The 19334-nt window shown below is 39.1% G+C and overlaps 1 protein-coding gene across 5 annotated transcripts in view; it reads right to left on the bottom strand.

Moving 5' to 3' along the window:
- The window catches only part of LOC144318586 (mitochondrial adenyl nucleotide antiporter SLC25A24-like), a 49813-nt gene that overhangs the window by 30163 nt on the left and 316 nt on the right, over positions 1 to 19334 (bottom strand). The gene's annotated exons all lie outside the window — the stretch shown is intronic.

A 19334-nucleotide genomic window follows, 5' to 3' on the forward strand; every position in this document is an offset into this window, starting at 1 on the left:
TGTCTTCGTTTTTCAGTCACAGCTACAAGACTAAGTACATTTGTGATTTTTTTAAACTTGTGCAATTATTAGAGTCAATAGTCACCATGTCATTTCAAATAATTCTGAGTCTGATAAGCAGGTATTTATTAGAGGTAAACAATGAATGCCAAGTACCTTGAGAGAAGAAAGATACTAAAATATATATTCTTTGCCATCAGAGACCTCATACTCTATTAACTAAATGAGAGAAAATACTTAAAATTCTAGGAGGACTTAAGACAGATGAGTGGTAGGCTCCTCGGTCCTCGAACACAGCTAGATCAATATCAAATCCTTTTGAACACCTAGGAAATCGATCTGAGGATTAAGAAAACAATCTGCACAACTGGAGGGAGAGAACATGGCAGATGTGAAGTTTGGAGCCGGGAACTGGGGGAGAGAAAAGCCTTGGTGCCACAGAGGAAAGGGAGTCCTTTTCACAGAACCAAGTCAGGGAGAGAGGGAGAGAGGGCAGTACGCAGGGTTTCCCCAAGACACTGTGGTAAGGAGATCCGCTGAGTGGCCCAGGGAGAGAAAGTTCCCCTTCTAGGAATACATTTGGAAGAGGGATTTTGCCTCTGCAAGGATGAAAGGCTCACAGGGCACCACTGAGCAGCAGTTCAACAGCCAGGGACAGACACACAGGCAGAGGGCAGATAACCTGCTTGCAGCTTGTCACTGTGCTTCACCATAGACTCCAGCCACCTGCTCGGCCAGGCCTCTGCTTTTCTGGGGCAGAGAGGAACAGGCACAATGTTGCAAGGCTCTTCTCTGGGGGAGGGGAGCAGGTCCACACCTTGCTGTACCCTGTAAGGTTGGGAATTTTGAAACCCAGCCACCAGCCAGAGATAAAATACAGGAGAACAGTGGCACCAGGTACGATCATGGCCCAGGCACAGACAGGTTGAGGCAGGGATCTGATGAAAGCCTGAGACACAGGAGAGGAGATTGTTCACTTTTCTGTGAGGGCCTTCTGAAAAGCAGTGGCCACAACTTCTCCTCCACAGGAGAAGAGGGTAGGGTGACACCATCTTCCACCCGCTGCCCACCAGCACTGTCAGACTTCAGAGAGAAACAGCACCTCCAGTGGAGGCTGGAGTTCCTTACACCAAACCCCAGGCCCCTGTGCCTGGCAGGAGCATCTTTACAAGTGCAGTTCTAACTGTAAGCCAGCCTCTTCTCTAGAAGACCAACACAGGACCCTTTCATGTACCAAGTCTACGGGTCATAGAATGCTGCAAAGACTCAGCTTCAGTCCTGGTGGAAATAGAACCAGGCTTTCTTTTTCTTTTTCTCTTTTTTATTTCTTTTTTTCTTTGGAATGAGGCTCATAGTCTTTTGCTCATTTATTGGTTTCTTTATTACCTTTTCTCATTTTTTGGATCAGGCTTCTTTTCATTCTTTTTTTTTCCCTGTTTTTTCTTTGGACTCAAGCTTATACTTTTTTGTTTGTCTGTTCGTTTGTTGCTCCTTTTCTTTTTCTCTTTTCTTGGGTCAGGCTCCCCCTGTCCTTTTTAAGCATATCTTAACAAACTAAATCAAAGCACACTTAGTTAAAAGTCCAAACACTCCCCACTGTAAGCAAGGAGGAACTCTGCAGAGGACTGACCTGTGGGGGAAAGCAGCCAAAACACAATAGCAGAGTGCACACAGCATATACCAGAAACACTTCCTGAAGTGCCAGGCCCTGGACAGTGTAGGACTCCTTCTTAATATAGTATTACTCTCAGGAGCAGAAAACACAACAAGCTTTCATAACATGTGAAAGACAGAAACCTGGACATAATGACAAGACAGAGGAATTCTCCCCAGAAGAAAGATCAAGAAGAAATCACAACCAGGGATTTACTCAAAACAGATATAAGCAATATATCTGAACAAGAATTTAGAACAACAGTCATAAAAATACTAGCTGGGCTTGAAAGAAGCATAGAAGATACCAGAGAAACACTGGCTGCAGAGATAAAAGACCTAAAAACTAGTCAGGCTGAAATAAAAAATGATATAACTGAGATGCAAAACTGACTAGATCTAATCACAGTAATGAAAGATGATGGAAAAAGCAGAGAACCGAATAAGTGATACAGAAGACAAAACTATGGAAAATAATGAAGCTGAAAAAGAAGAGGGAAAGAAAATTATCAGATCATAAATTTAGACAGGGAATTTAGCGATTCCACAAGGCACAATAATATCAGTATCATAGGAGTACCAGAAGAAGAATAGTGGAAAAAAGGAGCAGAAGGTTTATTTGAACAAATTATGGCTGAGAAATTCCCTAATCTGGGGAAGGATACAGGCATTCAAGTCCAAGAGGCACAGAGAACTCCTCTCAAAATCAACAAAAACAAGTCAACAACAAGACATACTATAGTAAGACTTGCAAAATACAAAGATGAAGAGAGAATTCTGAAAGCAGCTAGGGACAAATGGTCCTTAATCTATAAGGGTAGACACATAAAGTTAGCAGTAGATCTTTCCACAGAAATTTGCTTGGCCAGAAGAGAATGGCATGATATATTCAATGTCCTGAATAGGACAAATAGGCAGCAAAGAATACTATATCCAGCAGGGCTGTCATTCAGAATAGACAGAGAAATAAACTTCCTAAGGCAAGGAAAAACTAAACAAGTTCATGAACGCTAAACCAGATCTGCAAAAAATGTTAAAGGGAACCCTATGAGCAGGGAAGAGACACCTTTTGTTGTCTTTCTTTTGAAACAAAGACTACAAAGGAACAATTTACAGGAAGGGCAACTTTATAGGTAATACAATGGCACTAAATTCGTATCTATCAATAATTACTCTAAAATCTAAATTCTCCAATCAAAAGACATACGGTAAAGACCATGACTATACTGCTTATAAGAGACTCATCTTATACTCAAAGACACCCCCAGATTGAAAGTGAGGGGATGGAGAACCATGCTAACGGACATTAAAAGAAAGCTGGCATAGGCATACTTATATCAAACAAACTAGATTTTAAGCCAAAGACTGTAGTAAGAGATGAAGAAGGGCACTACAACATACTAAAGGGGTCTATCCAATAAGAACTAACAATTATAAGTATTTATGCCCCAAACTTGGGAGTAGACAAATATATAAATAAATTAGTAACAAACTTAAAGAAAATAATTGATAATTATATAATAGTAATAAAAGATTTGAACACCCCACTCACAGCAACAGATTATTTAAACTGTTGACCTAAGAATATCAACAAAGAAACAATGGCTTTGAATGACATGCCTGACCAGAGGGATTTCACAGACATATTCAAAACATTTCTTTCAACCTAAAGCAGCAGAATACACATTCTTTTCAAGTGCACATGGAACATTCTCCAGAATAGATCACACACTGGCTGACAAATCAGGCCTCAATTAGTACAAAAAGACTAAGATCATACCATGCATGTTTTCAGACCACAGCACCATGAAACTTGAAGTCAATCACAAGAACAAATTTGGAAAGACCACAAATAAATGGAGGTTAAAGAACTTCCCACCTATCATCCCAAAGAATGAATAGGTTAACCAGAAAATTAAAGAAGAAATGAAAAAATACACAGAAGCAAATGAAAATGAAAACATGGCAGTCTAAACTTTGAGACACAGCAAAAGTGGTCATAAGACAGAATTATATGGCTATACAGGCCTTCCTTAAGAAACAAGGAAAGTCTCAAATACCTAATCTTCCATCTAAACGAGTCAGGAAAAGAACAGCAAATAAAGCCTAAAACCAGCAGAAGGGAAATAATTGAGATTAGAGCAGATATAAATGATATAGAAATTTTTAAAAAATAGACCAGATCAAAGAAAGCAGGAGCTGGTTCTTTGAAATAATTAACCAAATTGATAGACCCCTAGCCAGACTTATCAAAAAGAAAAGAGAAAGAAAACAAATAAATAAAACCACAAATGAAAGAGGAACAATCACAATCAACACCACATAAATACAAACGGTTATAAGAGAATATTTATATGCCAATCTGGAAGAAATGGATCAATTCCTAGAAATCTATAAACTATTAAAACTGAAACAGGAAGAAATAGAAAATTTGAACAGACTCATAATCAGCAAAGAAATTTAATCAAAAATCTCCCAACAAACAAGAGTCCAGGGCCAGATGGCTTCCCAGGAGAATTCTACCAAACATCTAAAGAAGCATTAGTGGGGCGCCTGGGTGGCTCAGTGGTTGAGCATCTGTCTTCAGCTCAGGTCGTGATCCCAGGGTCCTAGGATCAAGTCCCACATTAGGCTCCCCACAGGTAGCCTGCTTCTCCCTCTGCCTATGTCTCTGACTCTCTCTCTCTCTCTCTCTGCATCTCTCATGAATAAATAAATAAAATTTAGAAGAGGAGGAGGAGGAGGAGGAGGAATTATTCCCTATTCTTCTGAAGCTGTTCCAAAAAACAGAAATGGAAGGGAAACTTCCAAACTCATTCTATGAGGCTAGCATTACCTTGATTTCAAAACCAAAGATCCCATTAAAAAGGAGAATTACAGATCAATATCCCTGATGAACATGGATGAAAAAATTCTTAAGATACTAGCTAATAAACTCCAACAGTACATTTATTCCTGGGATGCAGGGGTAGTTCAACATCTGCAAATCAATCAGTGTGATACACTACATTAATAAAGGGTATGAACCTCATAATCTTCTTAATAGATGCAGAAAAAGCATTTGGCAAAATACAGCATCTTTCCTTGATAAAAACCCTCAAGAAAGTAGGGATAGAAGGAACATAGCTCAACATCATAAAGGCCATACAAAAGGTCCACATCTAATATCATTCTCAATAGGAAAAACTGACAGCTTTCCCCTAAGGTCAAAAATACACAAGGATGTCCACTCTCACAGTGTTGTTCCACATTGTACTGGAAGTCCTAGTCTCAGCAATCAGACAACAAAAAGGAAAAAAAAGGTATCCAAATCCGAAAGGAAGAAGACAAACTTTCACTCTTCACAGATGACATGATACTTTATGTAGAAAACCCAAAAGACTCCACCAAAAATTTTCTAGAACTGATACATGAATTCAGCAAAGTTGCAGGAAATAAAATCAACCTACAGAAATCTATTGCATTTCTATACACAAATAATGAAGCAGCAGAAAGAGAAATCAAGGAACGAATCCCATTTATAATTACACCAAAAACCATAAGATACCTAGGAATAAACCTAACTAAAGAGGTGAAAGATCTGTAAGGTGAAAACCATTGAACACTTATGAAAGAAACTGAGGAAGACACAAAGAAACAGAAAAACATTTCATGCTCATGGATTGAAAGAACAAATATTTTTAAAATGTCCATACTACCCAAAGTACACATTCACACATTCAATTCTATCCCTATCAATATAACAGCAGCATTTTTCACAGAGCTAGAACAAAGAATCCTAAAATAGCCAAATAGCCAAAGTAACATTGAAAAAGGAACGCAAAGAGGGAAGCATCACAGTTCCAGACTTCAAGCTGTAATCATCAATACAGCATGGTACTGGCACAAATACAAATATACAGATCAATGGAACAGAATAGAGAATCCAGGAATGGACCCACTGCTGTATGGTCAACTAATCTTCAAAAAATCAGGTAAGAATATCCAATGGGGACAAAAGACAGTCTTTTCAATAAATGGTGTTGGGAAAACTGGACAGCAATATGCAGAAGAATGAAACTAGACCACTTTCTTACACCATACACAAAAGCAAGTTCAAAATGGATGACAGACCTAAATGTAAGACAGGAAACCACCAAAATCCTAGAGGAGAAAACAGCTAGTTTGACCTTGTCCAGAACAACTTCTTACTAGACAAGTCTTCAGAGGCAAGGGAAACAAAAGTAAGAATGAACTATTGGGCCCTCATTAAGATAAAAAGCTTCTGTACAGTGAAGGAAACAGCCAACAAAACTAAAAGGCAACTGATAGAATGGGAGAAGTTATTTGCAAATGACATAGCAGATAAAGAGCTAGTATCTAGAATTTATAAAGAACTAATCAAAATCAACACACACAAATAATCCAGTTAAGACATGGGCAGAAGACATGAATAGACATTTCTCCAAAGAAGACATACAATGGCAACCAGACACATGAAAAGATGCTCAACATCACTCATCAGAGAAACATTCCTTGGTGGGAATGAAAACTGGTGCAGCCACTGTGTGAAACAGTATGGAGGTTCCTTAAAAATAGAACCACCTTACAATCCAGGAATCACATTACTGGCCATTTACCCAAAGAATACAAAAATACTAATTCAAAGGGATACATGCATCCCTATACTTATTGCAGCATTATTTAAAATATCCAAATTATGGAACCTGCCCAATTATCCAGCAATACATTAATTGATAAAGCCACAAAAAAGAAAGAAATCTTGTCATTTGCAATGACATGGGTGGAGCTATAAAGTATTATGCTAAGCAAAATAAGAGAAAGATACATTATATGATTTTACTCAAATGTGGAATTTAAGAAACAAATGAGCAGAGAGAAAAAAAAGAGAAAGACGCAAACCAAGAAACAGAATCTTAACTCTAGAGAACAAACTGATGGTAAGGTTGGGAAGGGGGTGGGGGGAGACAGGGAATGGTAGTGAGAGGAGGAGTGGGAATGGGTTTAAGGAATGCACTTGTGATGAGCACCAGGTGATGTATGGAATTGTTGATTCACTATATTGTACACCTGAAAATAGTTTTATAGTACATGTTAACTAACTGGAATTTAAATAAAAACTTAAAAAAAAAAAAAAAAAAAAACAGGGGCACCTGGGTGGCTCAGCAGGTTAAGCATCCAACTCTTGATTTCAGCTCAGGTCATGATCTCAGGTTCATGAGATTATGCCCCCCCATGGTGCTCTCCACTCAGCAGGGATTCTGCTTGATATTCTCTCCCTTTCCTTCTGCTCCTCCCCCCTCCTCCACCTGCAAGTAAATAAATAAAATTAAACAAATAAAAATTTGTTTAAAAACAAAAGAAACCAGCAAACAAAAAGTTAAAGAATGAAGATATGGTCCTTCTATAGTTACAATTACTTGTGTGATTTGAAATGTAACATTGGATGATCAATTACAATTCTTTTTAAAAGAATTATTTAAAAAAGAGAAAAAAAAAAACCCTCTACACGTGAGTAGGGATTAGTCCCTTCAAGGGCACTGTGCTGGATAAAGCCACTTATAAGTGAATTTTGTCATCTTCTGAAGACAAGTTCTCCAGTACCCTAAGTATCTTGTAAAGATTGATTCATTACCTCGAATAATGCTTAAATATAGGATGAAATTATCCAATCATTTTTTAAATAAACTTGTCAGGAAAGTACAAATCATAGCTCCATGAGAGACAAGGAATCTCATAATATCCTGCTCTGTATCCATTCAGAGTATGAATTAATTGATCATGCTCAGAATGAAGTGAACAATTTACGTATCTCACACTACTAAAAATAACTTTAGTTTGTGGGAAAAAAAGAATGAAATCATGCCATTTGTAATGGCATGGATGGAGTTAGAGAGTATAATGCTAAGTGAAATATGTCAGAGAAAGACAAATACCATATAATTTCACTCATGTGGAATTTAAGAAACAAAAAATGAGCCAAGAGAAAAGAGAGAGAGAGAAACCAAGAAACAAACTCTTAACTATAGAGAACAAATTGATGGTTATCAAAGGGAGGTGGGTGGGGAGATGAGGATTAAAGAGTACACTTATCGTGTTGAAAATAAAACAAAATGAAGTAAAGTGAAGTAAAATAAAATAAAATGAAAACAAAAGGAAGAAAAAATACAGCTCACACTTTAAGAAACAGAAATGGACAATACTAAAGACAAGTTATCCAGTGAGTCTGTGTTCAATAACCCAAATATCAAAGGAAGGTATGACTGTGAAGAAACCTTTAGTATTTGACTCCCTGGACTATTTGGCTGTAAGCTCCAGAGTAGCATGTAGAAGTCCTGGGGTTACTGAAGAAATCATGTACCTATCACATGCTTAACATTTAAAATATATGGTTGCATTCGAGGGAAATAAAATGATTCATTTTGAAAATGAAGCCAGTGTGTTAGATTCCAGAAGAGGTGATATGTGTACTCTTCTTAGGGTACAAAAAATGAGAAGACACAGCTCTTTCAGTCAATTTTCTGTTCTGTAAAGAAAAAAAAATTCCACCTTGCACTTAACTCTCTTGCATGCTTTCTATCAGAACCAGTTTCACTTAAGTTGCCTTCCTAGCAAGATTTCAGGAAACATATTCTTTCCAATTTTAGTTCATGTGCTGCCGCAGCAAGCACCAGGAAACATATATTTTTAAAGATTTTATTTATCCATTTGACAGAGGGAGAGCGCCAGTGCGCACAAGCAAGGGGAGCGGCAGGGAGAGGGAGAAGCAGGCTCCCCACTGAGCAGGGAGCTCGATGAGGAGCTCCATCCCAAGACCCCAGGGATCAAAGGCATGACATGAGCTGAAGGCAGACATTTAACTGATTGAACCAATCAGGTGCCCCCAGGAAATGTATTCTTAATCAGCATGTATCCATTTGATCTTTTTGACTGACTTGAATGTGCATCTCCTGACCAGATTGATGGCTGTTAAAATTCAGGGGCAGGAAGTCCTGACTGTTGGTGTGACGCGGTGGTGTGTTGTTTTTCTACCCAAACTTGGCATGGCCTCTGTTTTATAAAAAAAATCTCTGCCAGATACTTTCATCTAATGGCTGGTACTGCTAAGGGGTAAGCAAATGAAGCATCAGACAATGAATTTTTTTTTTAACATTTATTTTATTTGAGAGAGAGAGTGAGGGCAGAGGGAGGGGCAGAGGGAGAAAAAATCTTAAAGAGGGTCCACATCCAGCATAGAGCCCAATGCAGGGCTCGATCTCACAACCTTGAAATCATGACCTGAGCCGAAATCAAGAGTCGGACACTTAGCTGATTAAGCTACCCAGGCACCCCACTTCACCTACCATTTTTAATCCATTTCTTTGGCCACCCTACATGTCTGCTCAAAGATGGAGATCTTAAACTGATCTAGATGCTTTTAGTGGAAAGGTCTCTTCAAATTGACTGCTTTCTATACACTAATAATGAAATAGCAGAAAGACAAATTAAGAAAACAATACCATTTATCCACTTACAGTAGACCAATAAAGAATAAAATACCTAGGAATAGAATTAACTAAGGAGGTATAAGACCTGTACTCTGAAAACTATAAAACAATGATAAAGGGGGGAAAATGATGAAAGAAATTGAAGTCAACATGAACGAATTAAAAGACATTCCATGTTCATGGATTGTTAAAATTAATATTGTTAAAATATCCATATTACCCAAAGCAATCTACAGACTCAATGTAATCCCTACCAAAATAACAACAGTATTTTCACAGAACCAGAACAAATAATCCTAAAGTTTCTGTGGAACCACAAAAGACCCAAAATAGCCAAAGCAATCTTGAGAAAGAAGAACAAAGCTGGAGGTATCACAATTCCAGATTTCAAGATCCACTACAAAGCTGCAGTAATCAAAACAGGATGGTACTGGAAAAAAAAAATAGACACATAGATCAATGGAACAGAATAGAGTCCAGAAATAAACCCACGTTTATATGGTCAATTTTCTACCAAAAAGGGGCACGAATGTACCATCAAGGAAAGATAATCTCTTTGATAAATGGTCCTAGGAAAATGGGACAGCTACATGCAAAGAATGAAAGTTGGCCCCTTTTTTACACCATACACAAAAACAAACTCAAAATAGATTAAAGACCTGAAACTATAAAACTCCTACAAAAGAACATAGGCAGTAACTTCTCTGATACTAACTATAGCAATATTTTTCTAGATATAGCTTCAGATGCAAGGAAAATAAACTATTGGGACTACACCAAAATAAAAAGCTTTTGTACAACAATGGAAACCATCAACAAAACAAAAAGGAAACCTACTGAATGGGAGAAGATATTGGCAAATGATATATCCCATAAGGAGTTAATGTCCAAAACATATAAAAAACTAATACAACTCAATGCCAAAAAAATAATAATCTGATTAAAAAACGGGCAGAGGAACTGAATAGACATTTTCCCAAAGAAGACACAGAGATGCCAACAGATGCATGAAAATATGTTCAACATCATTAATTCTCATGGAAATGCAAATCAAAACTTCACACCTGTCAGACTGGCTAGAATCAAAAAAGACAAGAAATAACAAGTTCTGGAAAGGATGTAATGAAAAAGGAGCCTTTATGCACTATTAGTAGAAATGTATATTGGTTGCAGCCACTGTGGAAAACAGGAGAGAGGTTCCTCAGAAATTAAAAACAGAAATACTGTATGATCCAATAATTCAACTATTGGGTATTTGCCCCCCCCAAAAAAAAATAAAAACACTAATTTGAAAAGATTTATATACCTCTATGTTTATTGCAGTATTATTTACAATAGCCAAGATACAAAGTGTCTACTGATAGATGAATAGGTAAAGAAAATATGGCAGATATATACAACATTATTCAGCCATAAAAAAGGACAAGATCCATCTGCAACAACACAGCTGAACCTAGAGGGTATTATGAAAAAGGAAGTAAGTCAGACAAAGAAAGACAAATACCACTCGATTCCAATTATATGTGGAATCTAAAAAGCAAAACCAACAAATAAACAAAAAGCATAATCAGACCTACAAATACAGAGAACAAGCTCATGGTCATCATAGGGGACAGAGGTAGGAAGATGGACAAAATGGGTGGAGAAGTGTGAGAGATTAAAGACTTCTAGTGATGAAATGAGTAATCACAGAAATAGCATTGTAATAGAGTTGTATGGTGACAGATGGTAGCTACATTTGTGGTAAGTACAGTATGACATATAGGAAAGTTTGATCACTGTGTTACACACCTGACATTGATATAACATTAGTATGTCAATTATACTAAAATAAATAATTTTTAAAAAGGAATGTCAATTTATATTCTCATCAAAAATATTATAGTGTGCTTGCTTTCCCAAATTATGAAAAATACCAAATATCATCAAACTTTTCCAATGTTTGCCAATCTTAACTGACAAGGAGGAAAGGAAAAAAGAAAAGAAGGGAAAGAGGAAGGAAAGAAAATTTATCTTTGTTTCAATTTGCATTGTTAATGAAAGTAAACCTTTTTTTACATTTGCTGGCTTAAATATGATTTCCATACCCGAACCTAACAACCTATGCAGGTAGAAATTGGATACAAATCGCTAAGGAATAAAAAATACACAGGAAGATTAAAAATTACTATTCACATTATATTAACCATTTAGAATCAAACTCAGACAAAAGAAACCAAAAACAAAAGACTGACATATTTGACTATATATAAAAGGAAAGGAGGGGCGCCTTTATGGCACAATTGGTTGGGCATCCAGCTCTTGGTTTCAGCTGGGGCCGCAGTCTCAGGGTTGTGAGATCAAGCCCTGCGTCAGATTCTGCACGTGGCACAGATTCTCTCTCCCTCTCTCTCTGCACCTCCCATTCATTCTCTCTCTCTCTCTCTCTCTCTCTGTAAAATATGTAAATAAATCTTTTTTTTTTTAAAAAAAGGAAAAATAGGTCCAAAAACATTATGAATTTTAAAAAAGTAACCTCTGTATTAAGACCAGATGGCATGATGAAATAATTTATCATTTGAAATTATTTTTTTAAGATTGTATTTATTTATTCATGAGAGACACACCGAGAGAGAGGCAGAGACACGGGCAGAGGGAGAAGCAGACTCCATGCAGGGAGCCCCATGTGGGACTCAATCCCAGGACTCCAGGATCACACCCTGGGCGGAAGGCAGGTGCTCAACCGCTGAGCCACCCAGGCATCCCTCTCATTTGAAATTATTAATATGCTAGGTGTCATATTGAATTGGTAATAATTTTTTTAAATTACCTACTGTTGGTGAGGGTGTAGGAAAAAGCACTCTTGTACATGGCAATAAATGAGTACAATCTAATTTTGCAGTATGTACTAAGATCCTTATTCATACCTTTTGAGCTTGAAGTTACTCACCTAGAATTTTATTCTAAGGAAAACAAACAAAAACAAGAAATTGTACACATTTTTTGTGTTGCAGGAAAGTTGTTGAAATGATGTTTTGTTTGTTCATATTGTAAGAGGATAACTAAGTCTTTATACCTTTAAGAGGTGATGGAGGGTAGTTATAATGTCTTTCATTGATTTCTCACCCTATATAATACTAAAATTAATTTTAAAGATCTGAAGCACTCTCTTATTTATCATCATATAGCATAACATCTATTCACTGATAAGTGAAACACATTTCAACTAGATTTTTCCTTTGCTTTAATATTGGCAAACTTACTAGAAATCTGAAATATCTAGAAATACATGAATACAAATTGGCAAAATTACCATTATTTATCATTATAAAGCTCTCAAATTTTTAATTAAATAATAAATCCTAGGGTATCACAGCCAAATTTTAAAGTTTCTCCCTAAATTTTTCCATATTTTATAAATGTATGAAAATAATACTATATAAGATTGAAAGACCTCTTCCAGGGGTGCCTGAGTGTCTCAGTCAGTTGAGTGACTGACTCCTGATTTCCACTCAGGTCATGATCTCAGGGTTGTAAGATGAAGCTCTGCCTCGGGCTCCGTGGTAAGCATGAATCCCGCTTAAGATTCTCTTTCGTCCTTTTAGGGTGCCTGGATGGTAGAGTGGGTTAAGCATCTTGGTTTTGACTCACACTGTCATCTCAGGGTTGTGAGATCGAACCCATTGGGCTCATACTCAGCACGGAGTTTGCTTGGAATCCCCTCTCCCTCACCTCTGCCCTTCCTGCTCATGTCTCCTCTCTCTCAGTTTCTGAAAATAAATAAATCTTTTTTTTTTTTAAAGAAGATTCTCTTCCTCTTCTCTCTGCCCCTCCCCCTACACATGCACACACTTTATGTCTCTCAAATAAAAGAAAGAAAAACTTCTATTCATTTGTTCATTTTCCTGAAATTTTTAGTCCTTGTCTACCAACTTCACTTATTCCTCTTCTATTCCCTTTGCTGAACAAGTCTTCCAAAGCAATTCACAATTTTCTATTGTAGTGTTTGTTTAATGAAACTCCAAGGTATGTATTTTTTTTCCTTTGGAAAGCAGGTATTCCTAAGATGCTATACTGTGTACGCCATGGAGTTTAAATGGTCATAGAGATTATTGGGAGTAAGGTAATCAGAAAAATGTTTTCTTCTCCTTGGAACCTTTGAAACACTTTTTTATCAGAATCGTCAGGTGGGATTTTCTACCAACTGACTTCAACTGCAGTGGAGATGAAGACCGTTAGCAGGTGCTGAGTCTTCAGTGACAAAAAAGTTTATGTAGAAGGTCAGTGAGCAGCAAAGAATAAAATGGTCAGATCAGATGGCAGGTGGCATGAGCTTCCATGAAGCAGGTGGCTAGAGGGGAGAGAGGAGAGAGGGGAGGAGGGACTCCAATCCTGAGAGGGCTACAGGAGGACTCTTCAGAGGAGAGCTGCTTCACTTCAGAACAGCAGGGGAAGGCAAAGCTCTGCAAAGAGGTTGTGTGCTGAGAGAGGTTATTTAACCACAGAACAAAAGTTCCAGAAATCACAGAAAGGTTTGGGTGGTAGTGAGAGAAGGAAAGCTGTCTTTCTGCTACTTTCCTCTCCTTCCTAAAGGAATAAGAGCACTGATAGCAGATCAAAAATAATGAGGCCCGGTCCTAAAACAGGGGAGTTTTACTGGATGGAGTAAAAAGATTATAATGAGAATTCTAAGACTTGTGCATTTCTTTCTGCATAGTAAGCTCTATGATGGTTTTCTAGGCCCTTCTAAGGGGAGGTGGGAAACAGGGTGGAGCCCAGGGGAAAAGAAGGCACTAACAACTTAAATTTGCTCACAATCTGGGTATTTCTCAGCCTGAAATCAACAAACTGCTCGGGGTCTGAGTGTTTTCTACGGAAATGTGCTAATTTTGTGTTTTCCTTTTGAAGGTAATCTGAAGACCAATAGCACTAACAACCAGATAGCCACCTTATAAGTAGGCCTAATATTGATTTCATTGCCCCTGTGTATTTGAGTTCACACACCAGCTACTTTCAAGTAATACCACTTTGTTGAGGGCTGATGAAAAGGAGAACAGAGGTTCACCTCATAGGCAATAACGCATTCTTTGCCAAGTAAAATCCAGTGAAATCAGAGCCTGCTACATGAATGACAGTTCTCACAATATTCAAACAAAAAAAAAAAAAAAGAAAGTGGGGGAGAAATAAGCAAACATCAAACATGTGACAATTTCAGGATGCTTAACTCAAACAAATTTACCAATCAGTAGAATATTCATAAGAGAGTAGAAACTTAGTTCCAGCCTAATGCTATTAGTTGTCCCATTAAATAAATGTTATTAATTAGAATTTCAGTGGTTTTTATAGTCTTGTTTGTGTTTCATTTGTATATCTGTTAGGATTTATGATTATAAAAGAGCTATAAGCTTGTATATTTTATGTATAGAGCTTGTATACAAGCTCTATAAACTTGTATATTTTATGCTTTTTTTATTTAAAGATATATCTAAATAACATGATAAAAATGATTTCACTCAATCCTTGGGAATACAAGAATAGTTTTCCTTTCTATGTATTCAAGTTTGGAGACCCACTAGCCTGGATTGTGTTTGGAAGGCAAGAAGACCAAGGCCCACCTGTAGCCCAGCACCACTTCCCTCATCACAGACAGGAATCAAATGCAGAGCCAGACCAAAACTCCAGCTCAGAGCATCCTCTGTGTTGTACACCCACCATCACTTTTCACTAGCGTATCACTAGCACAGGAAGGTGGTCAGGCAGCCAGCAATTCAGGATCCTAGCCCTCTCACTTTCCTCAGAGACACAACCAGCAAACAAGGTACACACATACATGAAATTACTCAAGGTTAGACACTTCCCTCACCTTGACAACCCCACAGTTAAATTCAGTCTTCATCTTACAAGATGTCTCAACAGACCTCTCAGTTCCATATAATAACTCTCCTGGAAATACTGCACCCACATTTTTTCCCAATACTCTCCTGACCTCCCTTCCACATCATTAACTACTTCTCTTCTGTCTCCTATGTTGGCTCTTCCTGTTCCTGACCTCAAACTGTTGCAATGGTCCAGGACTCAGTCTCCAGAGCAGGTCTTACATGCCCTCTACCTAGGGAACCTCGCCCAACAAAAAGCTTTAAATATATAATGTTGACAATGTACGTCTCTAACCTGACATCTCTCCAAGATTTACACGACTGCTACTTGCTGTATCCACCTAGCTGTTTCTAAGGGACCTCAAATACCCAAACCAAGCACTCTTACTCACTCACACTCCAGCTCTCACAGGTATTAGCCCTAGAAGTATTCCTCAGTAAACTTTTTGCACATGAATCTGAGTATCACAGGCAGCTATCATGGGACACAACACTGACAGCTGGCACCAGAAATGGTCTTAGGAAGCAGACTCCACATGATACGCCATCATGGGGGGTAGACGGTGAACTGTTATAGGAAGAGAATGCATTGGCTGATGACCTCAGCTTTTGATAAATTCAGGAGAAATACCAATTACAAGTACTATGGAATTGGATAGATGTTACTGTAGGCCATCAATGCATTGGCAATAATACAGCACCAAAACTGTGATATAAATATACAATGGAATGTTATTCATGCTTAAAAAGTAAAGATTCTGATGTCTTCTACAACATGGATGAACTCTGAGGATATGACACCAAGTGAAATAAGCTAATCACAAAAAGACAGATACTATATGATTTCACTTACATGAAGTACTTAGTCAAAATCATAGACACAGAGAGTAGAAAGATGGTTGCCAAGGGCTATAGGGAGGGAGGAATGAGAAGTTATTTTTTAATGGGCATAAAATTTTCATTTCACCAGATGAAAAGGGTTATGGAGACAGATGCTTGCACGACATTATGAATCTGTTTAATACCAATGAACTCTATACTTAAAAATGATTATGAGGATAAATATTATGTTATATGCATTTTTAAAAGATTTTATTTACTCATGAGAGACAGAGAGGGGCAGAGACATAGGCAGAGGGAGAAGCAGGCTCCCTGCGGGGAGCCTGTTGTGGGACTTGATCCCAGGACCCTGGAATCACAACCTGAACAAAAGGCAGACGCTCAGCAATGGAGCTACCCAGGCGCCCTATGTTATATGTATTTTACCACAACAAAATAATTGGAGAAAAATCACATCCCAAAATAAATAGCACAGATTGGTACTTAATAGACTCACTAAAGAATTCAAAAGTGGAAGTGTCCATCGTCTAATTCACTATGCCGAGTCCTACAAAACCTAGGTGGATCACAGTGGAGGATGACAGCGGACTAATTCAAACTCAACCAAGCAGCAGAGGAGTCAATTGCAGGCTTTGGATCCAGATGTGGTATCTTTACAAGAGCAGATTAACACAGCCTCAGGGACACTGATCTGATGAATGCACTGTTTTCCATTTACTAAGAAGGAGAACCAGAAGCAGTTGGCATTCCCATGGCGTAGGCAATAATATATGTTTAAATCTCCTGCCCTCTGTCACAGAGGGACCTGGTCCATCTACACATTCACTATATTGGTAACATCACATTAGTTTGACTAGATGAACAAGAAATAGCAATTGGGGGTGGTGATGAGGGGTGAATCAGTTCAGTGTCCAACTCTTGCTTTCCGCTCAGGTTGTGATCTTGGGATCCCAAGATCAAGCCCCGCACTGGGCTCCGAGCTGAGTGGAAGGACTGCTTGGGACTCTCTCTCCCTCTCCCTCTGCTCCTCACCCCCACACACTCTCTCTTCCTCTAAAAATAAATAAGTGAATCTTTAAAAAATAATAATAATTCTCTTATTTTAAAAAAGTAGCAATAGGTTGGAAGCATTGGTAAAATACATGTATTCCAGAAGGTGGGAGATAATAGAGTCCATGAGGATTCAGGGATCTACCACATGAATTAATTAATTTCCAGGACCAGTAGTCTGAAGGGTGTCAGGACATATCCCTACCACCACTGAAAATAAAGGGCAAATGGTTGTATCTCATACCCATCTAGGAAGGAAACACATACCTGAAAGAGGCCTCTTCAAGTTCTGGAAGTAAAATATTTCAAAATTAAGAAAACTTTTGTGACCCATTTCTGAGGAACAAGAAATGTTAACACCTTTCAATAGGGACATAGTTGGAAAGAGCTCTTCAGCAGATCCAAGTCATGTAGCAAGCAGCCCTGCCTCTTGGGCCACCTGACCCAGTAGATTCTGTGGTATTGCAAGTACCAAAGGCAGAAAAGATGTGATGTGGGGTTTATAGCAAATTCTCTCAAAAGGAGAATCTACTGCAGAAAACTGTGGCAGTTCCTGATATGCTAGGGGGCCGTGAAAGAAACAGAGTGCTGAAACCTAGGACATCAAACGACATACAGCCGGATTGCCTATCTTGCGTTAGGCAAACCCACCAAGTTATAAGTTTTGGTGATTGCAGCAGCAAACCATATGATGGAACAGTATATCTGAGATCAAGCACAAGCGGAATCTGAGCACAAGCAAGCCCCACACACAAAGAGCCAAGCAAAGTTCCACACCCCATCACTGTTAGACCATTATCTCTCCCCAAACTCACACCTATAACTACATGGAGATTCAATATGACCAGCTGACCAGGACTAAATGGGATGAGCTTGATTCATGGACACATTTCTTAGTATGTGAGTGCAAACTGCAAAAGGTCCGTTAGGCACTGCTTGGCACTACTCAGGAATAATCCTGAAAGGTAGCAGTGAGAGGAAATCTACTCAGTGAAAAGAATTTCAATTACTGCACCTGAATATTCGCTTTATGTAAAAAGAGAAGTGGCAAGGGATAACAATGTAGATAGGCTCATGGCCAGTAGTAATGCTTGGTCACATGGCCAGTAGCCTGGAAGCAAAAAAGACTAGAAATCAGAGACAAAGAGGTATGGGGGATACGTACAAAGGGGGATCTATGGGAGTGGACACCAAGCAAAAATAGGTTTACGTTGTATAGTTACTACCAAGGCAGAGGTACGGAACAACCAAGTAGACGGAATGACCCAGCCAGATGAAGTCAGCCAGGCTCTCTCGGTGGACACCATGAACACCCGGACTTACGCAGTGCTGTCATATGGAGTGGCCAAACAGCCTGGACTCCCGCTCCCCAGACCTAATAGAGCTGCTGCTGCTGCCAAATGCCCAACTTAGTAGCATCAGAGACTAATACTGGGCCACCGACATGACATCATCCCTTCAGGAAACCCACCAGCCACTGAGCAGCAAGTTAATGACTCTGAAACTATCCCACCCTGAAAGGTGCAGTGTTTCATCTTGACATATATCTTAGGTATGTGTCTGCCGCATTGCCTGCAGGGCCTCAGCCAGCAGGACAATCCAGTAGCTAAAGAGTATGTGGTCTTTTGACATAAGGTCACACATTACATCACGTTGGGCCGAAGATCTTACTATAGAGCAAGGGGCTGTATAATAAGTAGAAGTTCCACTAGTCCTACCACATACAGGAATTTCCTGAGCCCTGGGAACATTGCGGATTCCTAACTGTACACGGCTGGCCAGTAGAGAGCTGAACCAAGTGGGATGACCTGAGGACTGTCCGGCACTGACAGAGGGGAAATAGAATAATTGCTTTTCTTGATATCTTGAAACTTTCACCTAACAGTTCTTAAATAATCAAGCCAAGACTGGTCCAGAGAAGGAAGACATCCCCAATTTACATAAAGCACTAAGTCAGTCAGTCAGTCAGTCAGGTCTGATTCCCCTTAGACCTTGGTGTCCGGGTCAGAAAGAGCATCTGAGGATCCCTGTGTGCCTGTCTTCTGTACAAGACCCTGACGCAGGAACCCAGGCCGCGAACATCCCGCGAAAAGGGCTCAGGAGTTCACAAAGGCCAACTGACATGGCCCCTGAAATTCTGAGCGGGTTCAGTAGATGGCGAGTCTCCAGAAACCCACTCAGCGTCTCCCAAAGAGCCGAGGAGAAGGCTCTGGTCATTGTGGAAAGTGACTGTTTTAAGAAGGCAGGATGGGAGGCCTGGGTGGCTGCCTTTGGCTCAGGTCGTGACCCCCGGTCCTGGGATGCGGGGCTCCCGCAGGGGGCCTGCCTCCCCCTCTGTGTCCCTGCCTCTCTCTGCGTGTCTCTCATGAATAAATAAAATGTTAAAAAAAAAAAAAAAAAAGGAGGCTGAGAACGTGTTTCGCTGGGGTGCACTGCTGTCCTTTGCGGC

The sequence above is a fragment of the Canis aureus genome, chromosome 8 (genome assembly GCF_053574225.1).
Source record: "Canis aureus isolate CA01 chromosome 8, VMU_Caureus_v.1.0, whole genome shotgun sequence".
NCBI classification, from domain to species: Eukaryota; Metazoa; Chordata; class Mammalia; order Carnivora; family Canidae; genus Canis; species Canis aureus.